Source organism: Bactrocera dorsalis, chromosome 2 (assembly GCF_023373825.1).
Source record: "Bactrocera dorsalis isolate Fly_Bdor chromosome 2, ASM2337382v1, whole genome shotgun sequence".
NCBI classification, from domain to species: domain Eukaryota; kingdom Metazoa; phylum Arthropoda; class Insecta; order Diptera; family Tephritidae; genus Bactrocera; species Bactrocera dorsalis.
This window is the reverse complement of record NC_064304.1, coordinates 16,864,415-16,872,372: the sequence shown is the minus strand read 5'-3', so window position 1 is coordinate 16,872,372 and position 7,958 is coordinate 16,864,415.

Genomic DNA, 7,958 nt, shown 5'->3' with positions numbered 1-7,958 from the left:
TGTTTCTCCATTATTTCTTCGCTTTACTTTTGTTTTTGTGTTATGTTTCGTATTTGTTTGTTGTTATTTTTTGTATTTTTCTATGTTTTTGTTCCTCCTTTGCAGTGATTGTTATTGTTCCCTACCGACTTTGCTGTGTGCAACAGCACACACACATACGCATACGCCCTACTATCTAATGTATGTATAAACAGTTGAATGTGATAAAAGGGGTTTCCTCAAACGAACTGCTTGGCTAGCACAAGCATCCTGCTTGTCGCAATGGCCTACGCTGCGAAAAAAAGTGAGGTTTGGATCGCTTTGAACCGAACTGTAATTAAATATTTGATCAACGCTACGATGCATCTATAGCTTTATCAGTTATATTTTCTTATGTCTTATAAATTCTCAACTTATATTCGAAGTAGTACAAGGAAAATCATGAATTTTATACATATCTGTAGTTGCGTTCTTGCGCTTTCGAAACCCAACCCCTTTCTCCAAATTTTAAAAGCCTGGGTTTGTTTCAAAATGGGATTTCATCCCATAAGGATCAAGTGGGTATCTTGCATTAAAGAATAGGTCGACTAAAGACCAAAGAAGAATGAGCGGCTCAATGCATATTTTCAGGCGTCGGTTGAGGTTTCCAACGTTTGAGATGTTTAACTTTCAATTCACTTTTGTTTAATAAAACGATGAACTAAACGCGTACAATTTTCTCGAGGAATTGTTGCTCAGCAATAGAATGTATAAAAGTCGCTCCAATGTGTCTCTTTTTATACAGCGAGTCTTTAAGAATCTTGTGGAATAATTGGCGAGCACAAAAATTGTGTGTCGATTTGTGTTTTGAAGAACTATAATTTCGTTGCAAAAAACTTTTTGTAAAATGGCGAATTCTGAATGTTTTAATTAACATTAAAGAAGGATTCGCCTAGCATGAATACAATGTGAGCGCCGAAATAACAGCCCATGATTTGATTAAATTCAGATCTAACAACCTCTTTGCATATCCTATGAAACCTACTCATCCAACACCCATCTCACTGCAGACTAACCGCGTCAAAACAGCGCGTTTCCTGGGCCTCTTATTAGATGACTTTGATGACTGACATCAAACAAGATCTTTATACCTAGTTCAACAACAGCAACAAGAGTTTATGGACCTTGTTCAAATATTTATCTCACAGTAAAGTTTAACGTAACGAATAGACTAAACGAGTAATTGCTGCAACGAAAATGTTGGATCATGAATCTCAGCCAAGTGTTTAAAAATTACGAATTATGGCTTACTGAAACAAAGCTGACTTGGTAATGAGTGCAGAAACATTTTTATTGCTACAAAATCTGCCATCTCCCGTTACCGGGGATAACGGAGAAAATATTTATTTGCAAATTTACAATAAAAAAGTCAAGGAATGTTGAAGAATTATTAACTAATTTAAAGTTCAAGAAACCGTAACAACGTGCCACAGGGGATCTAATAGGTGAGTGAAGTGAATATATTACTTCTCCTCTCCAAACCATCCCAATGCTCCAAACCTCTACCCGTATAACTTTGGCCAACATTTGTCATATTTGATTTACCATATACGAGTATTAACCTAGACTGAAAAAAATTTTACATTTTCATTTATTTTATTGCAAATATTTCTTATTGGATTCTAAATAGGCTAATGAGCAAAAAAAGTTGCACCATCGAGGTAAACTAATATACATATATAGTCACTTAAAACTTTAGAGGGTTACATGTGTTTAAGGGTTTCAAAATATCGATGATTTTTATTGTCTCATTAAATTCTACAAAATTATGCGAAAGTTATCAAGTTCATCCGAGTAATAGTTTCGGAGATACAGCCTTGAGAACTTTTTTCTCGAAACCGTGTTTTTAAAGTCGGTTGGCAAGATTTCTCGAGAACTACTCAACCGATTTAAATTTTTTTTTTTAATTTTTTCGAATACAACTATTTGAAGAAAAATGTCTCGAAATTTCCACTGAAATTATTATTTTTTTTTTTGTAACAATGTGTGCCAAAATCAAATTTTCAACTTTTTTCTTTTTTCCAAGTTCTAAGTTAAGGGTTTAACTAAAACACATATTTTTTGACTTTAGATGATTCTGTAAGGCGTTATCATTCCAACGAGGGTTCATCTTTTTTCTGAGGGGTCACCGGAAATGGCGTCGCAGTGACAGAGTTTAAAATATTTTTTCCAAAAATTTCAGAATTTCTTTGTTAATAGTAGGTATGTATGTATGTAATAATAAATAAAAATTCTAATAAAATATTTCATTTTTTAAATGAGAAAAAAATTGTTGACAAAATACTGTTTTTTTGCCCGAGTAAACCCATTTAACCGCTTAAAAGCGTTTTTCTCGAAATTGTGTCGGTTTTGAAGATTTGCTGCTCATCCGATCTTTATGAAATTTTGCAAAAGTCTTCGAGACATAATTTACAAGTTGCTGAAGGAAATATTTGTTTCTTCATGAAAATCGATTTACAAATACAAAAACTGCAGAAATTTTCAGCAAAAATTCAATTTTTTTTATAAAAACGTTTATCAATAATACAGATTTTCCTCTTTTGTTTTTCCTTTGCCCCATACCTACCTAGTTATGGTCTTACTGAAAGACAGTATTTTTTCTTTTTATTTATTTTTATCTTATAAGAAGTTCTGCTAACAAAGCGTAGGCCCCATTTTCCAAGAGATGACGTAATGGCCGAGTTTTGAATATTTTCCTTTGAAAATTTCTCAAAATGTTTGTAAAATATGTATGCATGTATGTATATTTCAAATAATAAAAAATTTTACTAAAATAAAAAATATTTTTTCTATATATTACTTTTTTTTGCTTGACAAAACCCACGTAACCCCTTGATTCAATATCCCATTCGTTTGTTTTAAGCCTTGACTGGGATCGTCTTCAGTGCCTTCAGCTAATTGTGACTTTTCGGTTTCGGCTCAAGCACTGTTCCTTTAAATATTGGGTAGTCAAAAAAGTCTTTTCGTATTTCTAATCAAATTTCAATTTCGTATTTTTTTTTTATGTTTGTAATAATAAACAAATATATACCACTTTAGTCGATTTCTTATTATCATTTTAACGCCCGAGTCATTTATCCATCAGTGTGAAATTTTCATCAGCCTAAATCGAAATTTAGAAATTTCCAAATTCCAAAAAATTGACATTTTTTATGATCTATAACTTATTAGGAATATTTTATATAATAATATAATATTGGGATGAAACTATATTCGATATTAAAACAAGTTAACACAGCTTTTATAACTGCATGTAATTACCCCAATCGATATTAAACTATGTATATCGATTGGGGTAATTACATGCAGTTATAAAAGCTGTGTTAACTTTAAATTTGTTAGAACGTAATATTAATACTAATATGTATATATTATAGTTATGATATCTTTAAGTTATTTAATACCGAAGCTAACGCCATTGTATTTCACTACCTCTTGAATCCCTTCCTTGAGTTTTTCTTTTACTTTCTCTTTGAATTCTTCTTCTCTGCGTTTATTGCGGAACTTTTCATGTTCTATTAAACTATGGCCAACTAAGGCAAAGTTTTCGATTTCGACAAAATCTCGTTGGTAAATTTATTTTGCAGCATTTGTTGTACTTGTAAACGCTCAATCATATTATATGCTTCATATGGGGGTACATAGATATGTATATGTATGTGAAGTTGCATACAAGTAATTTTATACAATGCCAACACATATACATACATATGTACATATGTACACATATTTTATACATACATACATAGCTCTGGATGTGTGCTTCGCGGATCCTGAATTAACGGCCGTGAACGACGGCGTGTTCCAATTTAATTTTAAAAAGTGGTTTTCAATTACACACCAAATGCACAAGCTCTAGATTACAACTTATTGTAAAGCATATACAGTAAATGTGATATGTATATGTGAGAAAAGGGTTCCTTTCACTAAATCACTCTACCTCCATGCATTTTTCTACTCTTTGACACACACAGCCACACGCAGCCACAAACTATTTTCGCTTTCATCATACATCAATTCACTAATACTTTATAAGTTGATAATAGAATATTTCGCGAACTCTTCCACCTTCTGCGCGTCCTCTTATTACTCTTATTTTTTCTCTCCATTATATTTTGCATTTTCTATAGCATTAGCATGCATCTATGCACACATACAATTTATGAAATTTATAAATTTTTTACACATTGATTTTTGGTAACCATACCTCAGCCGAAGCGTGAGCCTGGTGCCTGAGCAGCTGAGTGGCATTCATACACACATCACGCATACCCACACACTCGCACACCTCGAACACTGCTGCTGGTGCGCTTACTGGCGGTACTCTGTTTGTGTTTGGTGCATATCGACCTATCCTGACCCTGACACAGTTTGCATTTTGCCACTGCTTCCTGCAAGAAACGATGGTCAATAAGACGACGTTGACAACAGCGCGCATTGGTGAGTACCAGCGCAAACGGGAAGCAAAAACAAATGCCGCAATTGGAACACTTAAATGGATATCGAGCACACACCCACACACACACATGCACACCAGTTGGCTGGCTGGCTGGCTGGCTTGGCTGTTAACCTGAAAAGTGTTGCAGCGATAGGGCCTTGGCGAAGTGGCCTGAAGGCTGTAGGTGCGGCTTCTCACCAGCAGCCATGCAGCAACAGCAATTCAGTTGCAGCAATGCACGTTGGCTTCTGGCTGATTACATATGCAAAAACAAAAGAAACAATTCAATAGCGCGAGTGAAGACAACCAAGAAATTTAAGAAAGTTCAGTGCAAACTTTGCGTTTTAGAATATTTATTATGTATTTAAAAAAAATTAAATTTTTGGCGTTACCCGGTTAAGAGTTCGGTGCTAATTGTAAGAAGGCGTCTTCATTGTTTTGTGTCTCCGTAGACTATCTTTGTCTCGAGTCATTTATGCGGCGGATCGTGGAACCAATTGTTAATTTAACAAGCACAGCAAACCTTAAAAGGCTGTTTTTTTAAATTATACTCTGAACAGTTATATTCAGTTTACCACAAAGTTTGTGATACCCAGAAGGATAAAGTACATTTATAAATTATCAGCATGTACTCTGTGGACTTAGTCATGCCTATCTGTCTGTAAATACGAACTAGTCCCACAATTTTTGTGCTATCGGTATAGAATTTCTGCACACGTCCTATGTTTACCAAGAATCTATTCTTTTGTCGAGCCACCGATGTCGGACTACTGTACCATATAGCTGACATACAAACTGAAAGATCGGAATGAAGTGCTTGCATGGAAACACAAGTATATTCAGGGTTGTTGTTTCTGCGATTTTTGCCACCTCGCTTTTTTTTACTCTTCAAAACTACATAAGTTGTTTTTCGGTCGAAAAAGCTATCATTTGGAATACATAACCAATCACAGACTATTTCAGATTACCGAACGCAATTAATATTAGGTTAGGATAAGAAGTCGATCCTAACAAGTATTATTGAGTATTCATTTAAAAAAACCATGTAGTTAGTCTGAGAAGAATGGCTTTTAAGAGAATAATGTCTTCGCTGCCACTATGAAGAATCGGAAAGTATTTTTATTGAATGTGAATTGATGGTATCAGAACCATCTGATCTCAAGGAATAAAGATAATTTACTAAATGGAGTGAGTGGAGTGTACAGTGTATGTATCATCTAAAAGTAATCGAGATAGATGTAGGGGTATGCATATAGTATAAAAGATCAAGATGACGAGACGTGTTGAAATCCATGTTACTCTCTACCCGTGCAAGCTGTCACTTGAGTAAAAATTGAGATACCTTGATAAAACTTGGTATGCGCTTTCCTTAGTAAATAAAGTACGAGTTCGTAGATGGGGCCATTAAGCAAAAACATATAAGGTACCATTATTAAACACTAAGTTAAGATATAAAACTCTAATTTGGCAGAGGGCATCGCAATAGCAAGGGGTAAAATTTGAAAGGGAGGGCACGGTCTTGTAAGTTTAATGTACATACCTTCTAATCCACTAAAGCTGCAACAACCAAATTTGCACAGCACAAAGAAAGAACTCTTACCGAAAGTGTGAAAATAAATGAAATCGAAGGATAACCCCGCTCACACTCCATATAAAGGTACTGTTAAAATCTAGTAAAAGCGCAATAACACAATAACTAAGTACGCCAGAGACATTAAATTTTACCTCCGACATGGTATGAGAAGGCTTTATGGGAGCCGGTGTGAAAATTGGACAATGGACGGGGCATCGCCCGCTTTTTGGTACAACCACATATCTCGGGATCCGTCAAACCGACTTTGACTAAATTTAGTACTACAATTCTAGTATTCTTCTCATATTCGTTTATCACAGTGCGAAAATAGGCGAAACCGGATTACAACCACGCCTACTTCTCATATAACACAATGTTAAATTCCATTTGATTATTTCACTTTCCGGTACACAAACCAAGACGTAATTTAAATAACGGGATAAAATTGTGCACGAATAATGCCTTTAGTGCGTGCCGCCTTAAATCCAACAAAAACTCTCGGTCAATGTTTGAGATATACGAGTATGTACATATAATTGAAAATCAGGGACAATCCTTCTCTGACAGTGAAATGTCTTTATGTCAAAAATAGGCTGAATTGAACCAATACTTCCCTGAGCTCCCATATACCCCATATATACAAATAAATACCCGTATGTATATACAAATAAAGATTTTCGAACTTCCGGGTGACTTTGTACCGCTAACATCGGCCAATATGTGAGTTATCTCAATGAAAATGAGAGAGCATATTTTACTCATAAGAGTGTATCTTTGTGCCTAAAATAAATAAAATTTGGCAAAAACTTGACTTACCACCCATAAAACTAATATCAGGATTTTCGAACATTCGGCTGACTCTCTATATGTTGTTTTTTTTTTAGCATGTGACGTGTTAATAGTACGTGGTTTTAGGAAAAAAAGATAAAATCGAGTCGATAGTACCCCAACTGCCATATACATACTACATATGTATGTATAATGATTTTCGTTGTGCCTGTCAGTATAGGAGTTGTATATAGTATATCTTTATATAAAATTGCTTGGATTTCGATCCTCGAGTTGACGTTTCACACCATAAAGTATTTTTCCGGGCCTTGATTATTGTAAGTTGCAAGAGTATGTAATGTTCGGTTGCACCTGAACTTAGCTCTTCCTTACTTCTTTATAATAGTTTTCTAAAAGTCTTATTTTAAAATATTTTACGTAAATAAATAGAAAAGTTTGAGGAATAAGTGAGACCTGGAGCTTTTTGGAAAGTTAACTTTCAGTTATGACGGTTATGGGACAAATGGCGTCGGAATTATCAGAGCGCCTGGACTACATAGAAGTCATATATAGAGCCAATTTCCTGTTACTTCCATTGTTCTTGTTGACACATTCTTTTGAAACTGAATACCTACTACACCTTACATATCATATCTCAATAGTCTGGTCTAAGTAACCGTAACGGACCCAGACATACATATGTATATATTGTTGTTGTAGAGATTGAAAAACATCCCTAAAGTAACTTGGAGGAATGCTGCCTAGTCGACAATCCTTGATTAGACTGACCCGACTGACTGACACGACTGACCAACTGTCGTGGAAACGGAGATATTATGACAATCTACGCTCGCTTTTAAATTACGTTAAAGAAAAATGTTTCTTAGCCAACCAAGAACCGTCAACTCATTCTTCCAAATTATTGCTATCTGTTTTCGGAAACAACAATAAAAGAAACATACCTAAAATAATTTGGGTATTTTTTATACCTATTTATGGTATTCCTGTAGGAAAACATACCTTATTGAGTATTTTAAAAGCTTAGTATCTTATCATATATTTTCGTATGGCCTTAACCCTTTACACCTTAGTACATTCTCTAATAATGACACCTGCTAAATAATTACGAGCATAACCTCAAATTGAATAAAAATCAAAGTG